Raw genomic sequence first — 13,802 nt, forward strand, 5'->3', positions numbered from 1 at the left:
TTGGTAACACTGAACCGGGGAGCCACTGAAGACTCCAGAGGAGGAGAGCCCTCAAAGCCAGCAGAGGAATTTGGGCTGACTTTGATAAGTAGGGATCAGCAGATGCATGGCCTTCTGTCTGTGATCTTATTCCTCCTCGTCACCCAGTGAGACACTACCAAGACTTCCAAATTCCACTCGGGCGCCACAGCTATTCCAAGATGGCGGAGGAGCCCTCTGGGAGTACCTCAGAGCCTTTGGGTTGCTCTCCTGTCCTCCAGACACCGGCTCCTTGGGAGGGAGGAACCTGATCTTGGCTTTCTATCCCCTGGGCCAGCCAATGTTTGGTGAGGCAATGATGGAAATTTCTGAAACCAAAGGTGGAAAAGAGCATACCCAAAGATGGTGGCATTCTACTCACTGCTTACAGTCTTGCTGCAAGGGAGGAAAAGCTGACAAGAATGGCTTTACAAAGCCGAAAGCTTTAGCCTGGTTGTTTTCGTATTATTTCTAGAAGGCGAACCCCCTCTGAGGGCACAAACATTTTGTGCCCTGGGTCTCTGGTTAAAGAGATTTGCATTTCTTTATTAGATTTTCTTCTTGATGATCCCTCAGTATGTTGCTCCATTGTTTTCTGGTGCTAGTATGGGGTCCTAGAGGCTGCCAATCATCTAGAAGCCCCTGGAAACTAACCACAGAGCAGAACCATCTGCCATGTTTCTCGTTTGCAGTTTCAGGGCACTGAGAACTTTAATGAATCCTGGGTATGGGTTCAAGTGCAAAATGGGGCCAGCCTGCTTACAAAAGCCTGATACTCTGTGACGTTCTGCCATTCACCAAACCATAGGACACATCTTTGAGATGACAGACCCTGGACAGGATGCTCCAGATACAAAAAGATGGGTAAGACAAAGTCTAATCCCAGAAGCTCCCAGGCTTGAGGTGAGGATTCCAAAGCAATGGGAACAGGGCGACCGTGACAGTGGAAAACCCTGGGCGGGGAACACCTACTTCCACCCAGGGGGGCAAGCAAACCTCCCAGAAGAGGTGTTCTCTGAAACGGGTTCTGTCGGATGAGTAGGAGCTCAACAGAGATACACTGGGGAGATTGGAGATAAAGAGGGAGGAGAGAAGAGAGGGAAAAGTTAAGGGCAGGGAAGAGGGGGGAGAGAAAGAAAGGGCATTCCCGACACACAGCGACAGCCCTGGGAGGAGCCGCCGAGATTGCGGGTGTGGGACCTGGGCACACGGCCGCATGCCACGTGTAGTCATGGCAGCTGTTTGTCATGTTAGAAGCTGCTTCACTCATTCACGGGCTCATGGCTTCCTTCATTCACTCCAAAGGCATTTATTGAGTACGTACGTCGGGCCAGCCTCCAGAGAAGGCCTCCTCGAGCTCGAGCTGTCTGCCCAGTCCCTGCCCCGTGAGCCTTGGTGGGCATTCCAGGCATTGGCCAATCAGCGACCCTAAGGGACCAATCCACAACAGCCATAGAGCCACTTCCCCTTGCAGACTTCAGGATCAGAACCAGCCACCTCTGCTTAACACCTGTGTGTGGCTCTCTGCCACACTCTTTCCCCGTCCCCGGCTCATCCAGTCCCCATGACAACCCTGTGGGCTATGTACTGTGATTTTCATAGAGCAGACAAAGCTCCAGCTCAGAAAGAGAGAGTGCCCAGGGCCAGTGCTGGCTCTGGAACGAGGTCTGCTCCTAGATACCCACGTACTGCGTCAGGCAAGACAGCGTGGGAAGGTGTGGGTGTCTGTGTTGTGTGTACATTGAGACAGAGACAGAGGCTCAGGCTCGTGAATCAAAACAAGAGTCAGTTGGTTTTGCCGGCTCTCTGGCCCATGGCACCCAGGACAATGGCTACTGGTCTAAAGAACTTTCTTTTCTCAGTTGCTGTCTGCTCTTCCACAAAACAATAGAAAAGGGAAAGGCCACAGGGAACCTTTGATCCACATATAAGAGAAAACCATGACTTGCCGATGCTTCTCGCTCCTAGATGTTGCCGTGTGGCCTGGTGTCCCTCCTCCCAGGAGCTTAACTAGGAGTATTAAAAAACCTGACCAGGGGCGCCTGGGTGGCTCAGTCGGTTAAGCATCTGTCTTCAGCTCAGGTCATGATCCCAGGGTCCTGGGCTTGAGCCCCACATTGGGCTCCCTGCTCAGCAGTGAGTCTGTTTCTCCCTTTCTCTCTGCCCCTCTGCCTACTTGTGTGCTCTCTCTCAAATAACTAAATAAAATCTTAAAAAAAAAAAAAACCTGACCAAGGACAGAATGTGCTGTTTGCAGAGCAGTGTTTTCTTCTGTGCGCATGCCTTGGAAAAGGAATAGGATTGAAAAGTTCACAAATCAAACCCAGCCTTCCAGCCCTTCAAGTGAGACGGTGGGAAGCCTCCTCCAGACCTCCCAAGCCCTCCCCAATCCCTCCAACTGCACCCCAAGCTCCCCTTCTGGGGCAGCTCAGTTCTCCAGGGCAGCCTAGAGAGAGATTGCACTTAGGAGGGTAGGTCAGCCCTGGCCCCGAGTGCCAGCGACAGCAGGTGATCAGAGGCCCCTCCAGCCCTGTAGTTGGCCGCTGCGGAGGTGCGAGCTGGGGTGCACCCGATATCTGATCCCTCTCACAGGCGGAGCAAAGGATGCTTCCCTGTCGTGGGTGCATACCATTTGTATGTGACACCCTCCGCCTGGGTGCCCAGCACAGATCTGTGTATCTCCCTGTCTGACCCTCAACATCTCAATTTTCGGTCTGTGTTGGAAGTCCTGTGTAATTAGGAGACTTCCTGCTTCCCGTGAGACAGGCCTTCTGGGCAGAGTTTGTCATCAGAGTGTTAGAGTGGCATTCTGCTAACTACAAGAATCGTGATTTTTAGATTGAGTTAATTAGAATATCTGTATGCAGTGTTCCCCCAAGATAGTTTGCATCACAGTAAATAAACCCCCATCTGAATTCAGAGACGTGACCATAGGTTTTATAAATACAAAATTATATTTATGGAAAGCCACGGTCCTCCAGGGGCCCTTCTCCAGCCCCCTCTCAACCTACTATTCAGAAATAAGCCGGCTTCTATGGGAGGTAAATTCTTTTCCACTCTTTCAGAAGAAGCAGCTAAACCTCAAAACTCACCAGTCAAGATTCTTGGCACCCCTCTTTGCTAGAAACGTCTCAGTAAAAAAAAAAAAGAACATTGCAAATGGCTTTCATTGGGTGTGAGAGGGATTGTCACACCCTGACAATGGAGTGGATATCACTGGTATAAGCCATTTGGAAAGTCTTTGAATAATAGGAGTCAAAGCCTTAAAAATGTTCAGTCTTGGGTTCATAAAGCACAACTCCCTCGATACAGAGGTATACTGTGCAGCCCGAAAGATTTATATAGTTCTCTAGTAAATTATTAGGAAGATGTTCATACATTAGAGGTGAACGTGTGTGTGTGTGTGTATATATATATATATATTTTATTATATATGCACATAAGGAGATATTTGGAATGTCAACAGTAATTATCCATGATGGATTTGCCTGATAAGTTTCACTTCGTCATATCTTTCTTTTACCTGAATCATTTACATTGAGTGGGCATTTCTTTTACCATTAGGAAATGGCATTTCATCTTGAAAAAAAAAAGAAAGAAAAATACCCAAGCAACACAAAATAAAATTTGACAAAAAAAACAAAAAACAAAAAACAGTGGAAAATGTGCATGCCTTTCACCTAGTGGTTTCACTTGTGGAATCAGTTCCAAGGAACCATCTGAATGCAAACAAGGCTTAATGGCATAAAAATATTAATTGCGGCTGCATTAATATTAATAAAATTGCCAATGACTTCGATGGCAACCAAAGGCATAATTTATGGCACAGTCACATGATGGGATCTTATATACCGTTTTGGAGGTTTTTGAGGAATTTGTACTAACATGAAAAATACACTTATGTCATAATAATAAATGAAAAGCAAGATGCATTTGCCCTAAGAATGGAGAACCATTTAGGAAATACAATATTGACTTGATGAAGTAAATTAAACACCTAGACAAGTTGAAAACAGACCCCTCCCGGTCTCCGATTTCCTTCAAGATGATCCCAGCACATTTTGTCTGAGCTGAAATTGTGTCAAGCCTGAAATTCCTGTGATGTCCTTCTGGGCTCAAAACTGTTCCTTTACAGGTAAAGCCGGGGGTAACTCTGTGCGATGAACAGGCTTCTCCTTCAAGTGTGTTGACAATACCATTGTTAGTGAATAATATAAAATGCTGCTTCTTCGCACTTGGGCAGCTCTCCAAAACCGAAACGTCTCCCTGTTTTCTTTGCTGCTCAGTGACATCTAGATTCTGAAAACGGACAGCTGCACCTGTTGTACGAGAGCTCCCACTCGGTGCCCTCTTCAGTCTGAGGCATGCAGCTCATTTGCTTGGGGGGTCAGGTCTCTCCCTCTAGTCCCCACCCCCACCGCCACCGCCGCGAGGAAGGGCTTCTGCCCAGGCCCGCCCACCCGGGAATCAACTGACTAGCATGTCCCTGTGTGCGGAGGACAGCACCAAGAGCCTGGAACTCACAGAGTGGGCAGTGCCAATCACAGGGGCTTCGTTCCTACACGGTCAGCAGGTGTTTTTTGTACTTGCTCTCTTTTAAGCCATGACCCTGAAAAGACATCTGGTGGGTTGAGAATGGAAAAGATGGCAGCTACTGCACTTGGCTTGGACTTCATTCTTTTCTAAAGATTTATTTATTCATTTTAGAGAGGGGGGAGGGGCAGAAGAAGAAGAAGACAAGCAGACTCTGAGCTGAGCGGGGAGCCCGAGGCGGGGCTCCATCCCAGGATCCGGAGATCATGACCTGACCTGAAATCAAGAGTCGGACGCCCAACCAACTGAGCCACCCAGGCGCCCCCAGTCTTTTTTAATTGTAAAAGTAATCTGTACCTGTTTTTATACCGGAATGTGTAAAAATTACATAAAGTAGTCAATGAAGGTAGATCCTCAACTGTCCCACTATCACCTCCCAGAGTGTGGCATAATCCTTTTGGAAATCCATTCCCATTCTACTTTTTAAAAAGTGCTTATTTCTGATTACAGAAGTGGTGGGTGTTCCTCTCGGGATGGAGACGAACACACAGGGATACACAAAAGTCAACTCGAATCCTGATGCCCACAGATTCCTGTTTTGATCTCTATCTTCCAGCCTTTATTCTAGGCACATATGCCTGAATTACTGCAAAATTATGATCACTCTATAATCCTACGATCTGATGTGCCCTTTTGACTTGATATGTCACAATCATTTTCCAATGACACTAGATATTCTCTTATGACAAAATTCTTATTGGCTGCAGAGTATTCCGTTGGATGACTATGTTGTTTTGTCTGTCCTGCCCCTATTGTCGAATATTCAGGGTGCTTCTATTTCTTCACTGATGCACGTCACACTGTGACAAACCACGTGTGCAGGAGACCCCGAGAGCTTCACAGGATACGCTTCCAGACGGGGAAGTTCTTGGACAAAGGGTAAAAACATTTTTGAGACTTTTTTTTAACTCTTCTTTTACTTTTAATGATGCTTACAAACACCTGCCGTTTAACTTAACCATTTTTAAGTGGACAGTTCGGTGATGTTAAGTATGTTCACATTGTTGTGCAACAGATCCCTAGTTCTTCAGTGTGCAAAACCGAAAACTCTGTGCCCATTAGACACTAATTCCCCTCCTCCTAGCCCTTGGCAAACACTTTTTCCTTAGTGTTTTTATGACTTTGATTACTTTATAGATCTCATGTGAGTGAAATCATACAGTATTTGTCCTTTTGTGTCTGCCTTATTTCCCTTGGCATAATGTGCTCAAGGCTCATCCATGTTGCAACTACAGGTGTCAGAGCTTCCTTCCTTTTTAAGGCTGGATAATATTCCACTGTAGGGATGGACCACATTTTGTCGATCCGCTCATCCGTCAATGGACAACTGGGTTGTTTCCACCTCTTGGCTCTTGTGAATAACACTGCAATAAACATAAGTATGCAAATATCTCTTCAAGATCCCGCTTTCAATTCTTTGGGGTAAATATCCAGAAGCAGAATTACTGGATTGTATGGTAGCTCCATCCTCTTTTCCACAGAGGCTGCATGCACCGTTTTGCATTCCTGACAGCGCACGAGGGCTCCAAATTCTCCACATCCTTGCCAACATTTGTTGTTTTCTGTTCTTTCAATCGTGGCCACCCATCCTAATGGGTGTGAGGCGATCGCTCATTGTGGTTTGATGGGTATGTATTTCTCTAGTGTTTACTGATGTTGAGCATCTTTTCATATGCTTGTTGGCCACTTTTTTTTTTTTTTTTTGAGCCTTTGAGTCCAAATTGCCAAAACTTTTTCCAGAAATGTTGTGCCAGTTGAAACGCTCACCAGGAACGTGAGGGCATTTCTCCTTGCTTCTAGCCAACATTGAATGCCCCTCAAGTTTTAAACTTTCCCCCAAACAATGTAGATGAAATATTAAGCAAGACATTTGCATTTGCCTTGTAATGGCAGCAGCTAAATGCTATCTCTGAAGATAAAATGTCTGTGAGCTGGGCAATGCTGACCTCAATTTTCTCCTACCAGTAATATGGGATCCAAGTCTTTGTTTTCTTGGGCTTTCAGTATCCTTTTCCTGTTCTAAACAGTTGCCCGGCTCCTGAGTTTTATCATTAAGATTTAAATTGCAATTGGATTTGGGGCATTTTGAGCATTCACATCAAAGATTGCTCCAGAAAGAAGCCCTCGGGTTTGAGTGACAAGCTGAAGAAAACCTTGCCTTGTTATGCGTGGTCCTCCACACGGGCCCATTGTCTCACTCTGCTGTTCCCGCCAACTCCTCCATAATACAGGAAAAATCAAAGCCTTAAGTAGTAGGAGGTTATTTCCAATGGTATTCTCTCTCTCCCTTTTTTTTTAAACAGAGCAGTTCCTTGTTAATAAATGAAATTTATTGAAAACTCTTTTGAGAATCCTCAAGAGTAGACAGAGGCTGGACAGTCTGTTCCCGGCCACCAGTGGTGACAAGATGAAAGCAAGAAAACAGCTCTCTGTCGGCTACTAACGTCCTCCCAAGGAGCCCTCTTTTTAAAATTAGGGTTTTGCACATTTCCCAAGTGTATCTTCATGTGAACTTGAAAGTTATGGCCACTTTTCAGTCTGGTCATCCCCTAGGAGTTCCACCCATATTCACTTGAGCCAAGGGAACTCGGGGACTTCCAAAACGCAGCAAAGTGCCAGGCTTTCCCTGATGAGTATTTCCAGAAACAGCAGGGTTGGAGGGTGTAAGGGCCCCCCAAGTATTCCTGAAATCACTCGGCAATTTGGTAACAGGCAAGAGTTTTAAGGAAGAGCCATCCGCCACGTTTCGTGGTATCGGCAGACCTATCACTCATTCATTTCTAGCCCAACTCATCGTGAGAAAGTATGTGAAGCATATTATGGAAATTCATACAAAAAAGAAACAGTGGACAAAGAAGTTGGGTGCTCGTCAGGGTCCCAAGAGCACACAAAGGCACACTCCAAATAGGATCATTTGAGGAGGGTTTGATTATAAGAACGTGGGTACAGGGAACCCCCATGAGACGGTGCAGCAACCGAGGACTCGCCACCTGTCACCGCCTCTAGGTCCAAAGGGTAAGGAAAGGAAGAAGTTACTAGAACCCAGAAAGGGAGACATGTGGAGTGTCACAAGGAAGCCTGAAAGAAAGGAAGTATTGACACCTGCTACGACACACGGATGAACCTTGAAAACATTATGCAAAGCGACAGAAGCCGGACAAAAGGCCACATGGGGTATGAGCCCACGTATAGGAAATATCCCAAATGGGCAAATCCACAGGCACAGAAGGTAGATTTGTGGCTGCTAGGGGCTGGGGGAGGGGGATACGAGGAGTGACCGCTGATGGGTTCCAGGTTTCTTTCTGGGGTGACGAGCATGTCCGGGAACGAGATAGTGGTGATTGTTGCACAACTTTATCAATATGCTATAAACCTCTGCAATGGTGTACATTAAAATGTTGCAATTTATGGTATGTGAACTATATCTTAATAAATTTTTAAAAAGAGCAGGGAGTATGACCTTTGGTAGAAAGGCAGAGTCAGCCCAAGACAACCTCGGGTGGTAGTATGAGGAAGGAGGGGAGTCTAGGGGAATAAGTGCACTGACCTCGCTTTCCTCCCTCCCTCTGGTTGACTATGGCTCCCCATTGGCCAAACCCAACCAGAAGCCAGTGGGCAGGTGAACATCGGTGCAATGTATACGGGCCAGCCTCCCATGGCAGAGAGCAGGGTAGGAAAGGGTGCAGAGTGGATCGGGAGGGCCAACGGAAGACATCTGGCACAGCAGAATGAAAGGAAAATGAGAATACATAAACAAGACAAAGCCAGGAGCGGTGAGAGTGTACACAGTATCTCCTATAAGGTTCTCTCTAGTTGCTAGAATTAGTTCCGATGTGGGATATGAGCTTCCTAGCAACTAGCACAGACAGAGGAATCTACCAGGAGGGAGGTGTGTGGTGTCCACTGAGTAAAAACAAGCTCCAGAGAAAGACATTCCACCGAAGGGTGGACACAGTGACATATGCTCTCCATTGAACAGCACACTGCCGTTCTATGTGGGAAAGATGCAAAAGGAAAGCGGGCACAGAATTTGCTGCCACTCTCTGCCAGCTCAAGACTCACAAAGACTTCCATCCCTACTCGCCCCTGGCAAGCTGCTTCTCCCTTTAAGGGGCCTCTCAATACGGCAACCACGGAAGGCGCCGCTGCCCTGGTAGGTGGTCCCGCTCACTTGTCAAGGGCCCGGTGCTGCGGTCAGACTGCTTGAGCTGAAACCCAGGCTCTAACAGTTAATTCTCTATGACCTGTAGAAATGGACTTACTCATCCCGTGCCTCAGTTTCTCAGTCTGTAAAATGGGAATAATTAAAATCCATACCTCACAGGGTTGTCGTGAAGATTAAGTGAAATAATTCATGACAAGGACTTAGCCCTGCTCCTGGCATACAGTAAGAGCTTAATAAATGTCTAGGTAGACTCTGTTGACTATAATGATCTAACAGTTGACGAGCCCTGCATGATCATCTCCTTTCATTTGCTCATTTTTACCGGGGAGGAGAAGGAGGCTCCGAGAGGGGCCTGACCTCCCCCAAACCACATGGTTAGAAGAAAGGCAGAGAGATGGAAAGAATCAGGCTTCTGGTCTCATTGCGCTACGGTGCTTCTCAGCCGTGGCTTCAGTGTCTATGTTTTGCCTGGGAACAGCTCTCTGGGCAAGCCACGTGCACGGCAGATGCAGAAAAAGCAAAAATCTCAGCACCGAGTTCCTAGTGTGTGTGCAGGAGGCACTCAGGACGCGCTCGTGCCATGAATCTGTGAGGTTTTGTCACCGGGAAGAGCACACCAGGAGCCTGTGCCCCGTTCTCTGCCTCTCTGGTGCCTGATACAGGACCCTGCCATAATGAGGTGGCTAGCAAGTATTTCACGTGTATTAATCATTAACATCTGTGGCTACTGATAAATAGCTACATGGGAAGGGCCCAGTTGGGATTATGGCCTGTCTCAGAAGTTTAAGTCCTCAGCCCACCTACAAAAGGCCACGTCAAGACACGGCTGCAATCTGCCCAAAAAGTCTGGCTTGCCCACAGTGACCTGGCAGTGAAAATGCCATTCAGGTGACACATGACCTCGTCCCAGAGATTATCCTTGGGATAATGCCCATCTGTGATGGGTAAAGGTGTGTCCCCTCAACTGACATGTCAGGGGCTAACCCGTCACCTATGAATGCAATCTTATCTGGAAATAGGGTCTTTGCGGATATAACCAAGTTAAGATGAGGTCATCCCGGATGGGGGTGGGCCCTGACCCAATGACTGGTGCTGTCCCTATAAAAAGAGAAAACAGAGATGCAAATACAGATACACGGGGAGACAGAGGCAGAGATTGGAGCCATGCATCTACCAGGGACGCCAGGGATGGCCAGCAATTACCCGAAGCTGAAAGAGGCAAAGAAGGCTCCTCTCAAGCCTTCAGAGAGAGCACGGCCCTGCCAACCACCTTGATTTCAGATTTCTGGCCTCCAGAACTCAAGAGAACAGATTCCAGTTTCAAGTCACTTAATTTGCGGTCCATCCCTGTTCTCACATTTCCTGTCGATTTCAGCCGAAGGAGAAACTGGACGGGTAAGATAGAAATTATACCAACAGCATCTACCCCTCACTGAGCTCCTATTATGTGCCAGGCTCTGAACCAGATGTTTCCATAATTTATCTCTTTGCATCCTGTCAGTAATCTTATGAGCCAAGTGCTCACGGATTCACGGACACACAGTTATGGACACTCGCCACTGAAACTTCCTTAGCATGGGTTCCCCAGAAGCAGAACCAAGACAAGGTCTTGGGGGAAGGGGGTTTATTTGGGAAGTGATCCCAGGAAGCAGGAGTGAGAGTGTAGGGAGGGGGAATGGGCATCAGGGTCTCGATGATCCTGGGAACTCTGCAAAGTGTACAGAACCCATTTCAGAGCTATACGTCCAAAGAGCAGGAGCCCAGAGCATTTACTCACTGGCTCTTGTCCTCCTGATGTCAATTGCTTGTGGGAATCTCTCTTTATCTCCCCTGAACTTTGGGGCTGTACCTAAGTGCAGGTGAATGTGATTCTTTGATATGGAGAAGGCCTGGGGCAGAATGCAGGCTGCTCACGAGGTGTGTGCTGTCAGGATGGGGAAAGCCTGAGCTTGCATCTCACCATGCACCTCATCTGCTATTAAAATCAGAGGTGGGTCAAAAAGATTTGGGGGGAGGGGTGTGCGTCTGGCTATTTGCAGGGCCCAGTGCAAAATGAAACATGCAGGGTGCCTTGTTGAAAAATTATTAGAAATGTCAAGATGGCAGCTACAGAGCGTCAGACCAGCACAGAGTCTTTCTAACTGCTCAGATTGCAGCCACGAAGCCGGCCTGGGGTGGGGAGCCCAGTGGCGTCTGCTCTAAGTGCCTGCTGGGGGCCAGCACCAAGTGAATGCTTTTACACATGCAATAATAAATGGTAGTTATTTGTATCCTTCCTTAGTCACATCAAATAGTCCTCTTCGGTAGGAATAAATTTAGATGAATGCATGTTGCTTCGTAGGCAAGGACTCCCTAAATCCACACTAGCTTTACCACGTGCTGGCTGAGAGCTACCTTGAGCCAAACCTGTACAACTTTTAATCCCAGTGCAAACGCATTTGGCCAAACCCTGAGCGCTGCATCACCGTGTTGTTATGGTTTTCCTGATTATCATCTATGACATCAGAAAATCACAAATTTCTTGTTAGGCTGAGATTTCACATAAATGGGGGTTTCTCTGCCTTACCCAATCTAACTCTGCCAAAGTGCCCCAGACATGGCATATCATTTTTTCCTATCATCAAAACACAGATTTGTCAGATCATGGGGCTTACGTGCTTACAGCTTTATGAACAGTAATTTCTCCAGGCCCCAGAGAGCTGCACACCCTCCCTGATCCAGGCCCGCAAATACTGAAGTTACTGGCTCTAATCTGGGCACACCCTCAAGTTCCAAAGAGAAGCAGGAAGATGGCCCAACGTCTGCTCAAAAAGCCTGCACACCTCGGGGCGCCTGGGTGGCTCAGTTGGTTAAGCAACTGCCTTCAGCTCAGGTCATGATCCTGGAGTCCCGGGATCGAGTCCCACATCGGGGTCCCTGCTCAGCAGGGAGTCTGCTTCTCCCTCTGACCCTCCCCCTCTCATGCTCTCTCTCTCTCTCATTCTCTCTCTCAAATAAATAAATAAAATCTTTAAAAAAAAAAAAAAAAAAGCCTGCACACCTCATAACAACCAGAAGGAGTGTGTGAACCTCAACTGGATCCTGGGTCCAAAAAAAAAAAAAAAAAAAAATCCACAAAAGACATTTTGAGACAATTGGGGAAATTTGAAAATAGTCTGAGAATGAGTGCTTCCCAAACTCTTCGTGGTAAAGGACCAGTGTTTGGTGGTTGTTTTTTGGCATGACTCAGATCCATGCTTTTGTAAAATATAATAAAAATGAATTTCTTGAAAAATAAAATTAAAAATATATGAAATGTAAGCTCAGACCATTTATTAAACTGAACAGATCTAAAATTGCCCTGTCAACATGCTATGTACGTTTCTAAAAACCTGCTCTCAATTTTGTGATTTAGCTTTTGCTATAGACCTATTAGAAGAGGTCTGCGGGTTGGCCCCCAGTGTGCTGACCACATATTGAACAGCACTGAATTGAGAGCCCTGGTATTAAAAGGTATTGTTGGGACGCCTGGGTGGCTCAGTTGGTTAAGCGACTGCCTTCGGCTCAGGTCATGATCCTGGAGTCCCGGGATCGAGTCCCGCATCAGGCTCCCTGCCCGGCAGGGAGTCTGCTTCTCCCTCTGACCCTCCTCCCTCTCATGCTCTCTGTCTCTCATTCTCTCTCTCTCAAATAAATAAATAATAAAAAAAAAAAAAATTAAAGGTATTGTTAATTTTCGTAGGTGTGATGAGATATTAGGATTTTGTAGCAGAAGATCTTTATTCTTTAGGACTTACATGCTGGAGTATTTAGGGGTGAAACATCAGGATGTCTGCAACTTACTCTCACACGGTTCAAGAAAATAGTATCTATGACTAGAGAGAGGAAAAAGCTAATCAAATGTGACAAAATGTGAACAACTGATTCCAATAGGTGGTGGGCTCCTGGGTCTGCATTGTACTATTAAATCAACTGTTCTATAGGGGCGCCTGGGTGGCTCAGTTGTTAAGCATCTGCCTTCGGCTCAGGTCATGATCCCAGCGTCCTGGGATCGAGCCCCACATCGGGCTCCCTGCTCCGCGGGAAGCCTGCTTCTCCCTCTCCCACTCCCACTGCTTGTGTTCCCTCCCTCGCTGTGTCTCTCTCTGTCAAATAAATAAAATCTTTAAAAATCAATCAATCAATCAATCAACTGTGCTATATATTTGAACAGTCTTGAAATGAAAAGTTGGAGGGGGGAGAGAAACGAGCAGACCACCACTTCATTTCTTCCTGGCACAAATTAAATGTGAGGGGAAGCCTCCAGAGAGACACGGGCCCCGGGGGCGCCAAGTGCACTCACCTTCCCACATCCCAGTGAGCACCAGGCAGGCCGGCCAGCAGAGTCAGGGAGAACCGGAGAGGCTCCCCAGCCCTGCGGTGTCAACCCGGGCCCCACAGCTTGTCTGCTGGGAGGCCTTGGCCAGTGACCCAACCTTGGACCCTCAGCATCCTCACCTGAAATGCAGGGGCCTCCCCAGCTATGTGAATAATGACGCTCTTCTGGGACCAGTGAGTGTGCCATGAATGTGGCTATGGGCAAGCACGGGTTCCCCTGACTAGCTGACCTGATGAACATGGCCCTTATTTGTAGATTTTCAGGGAAAAAAAGACAGATGAATGATTTTTTTTTTTTTTAAGTACAGAGTTCCCCAGGGAGGACTGACTCTCACCGGTCAGCTCCATCATTAGAGCATTTTGCAGAGGACTGAACTGCAGCTACATCGAGAGTTTTAGACCCTAAAACCAACTCTAGTTGGAACTAAATAATTTCCTTTGATGCTGGAACTCTTTTCCCCTGTGTGCAATAATTCCAGGAGGCCGACCATCCCCACTCCCCTGCCCTCCTTGGCCATTCCCAGCGGTGGCCCCACCATGGATGGCCCCACCATGGGCCCAGCTACTTGGGCTGAGTCAGCGTCAGTGGCTGTAGGACTCTGGTGTTACTCACAGTTGCTCACACGTCTCAAGGCCTGGGTGTCACGGGCCTGCCCCGCTGCAGGAAAAT

This window comes from Halichoerus grypus, chromosome 7, assembly GCF_964656455.1.
Source record: "Halichoerus grypus chromosome 7, mHalGry1.hap1.1, whole genome shotgun sequence".
Taxonomy (NCBI): domain Eukaryota; kingdom Metazoa; phylum Chordata; class Mammalia; order Carnivora; family Phocidae; genus Halichoerus; species Halichoerus grypus.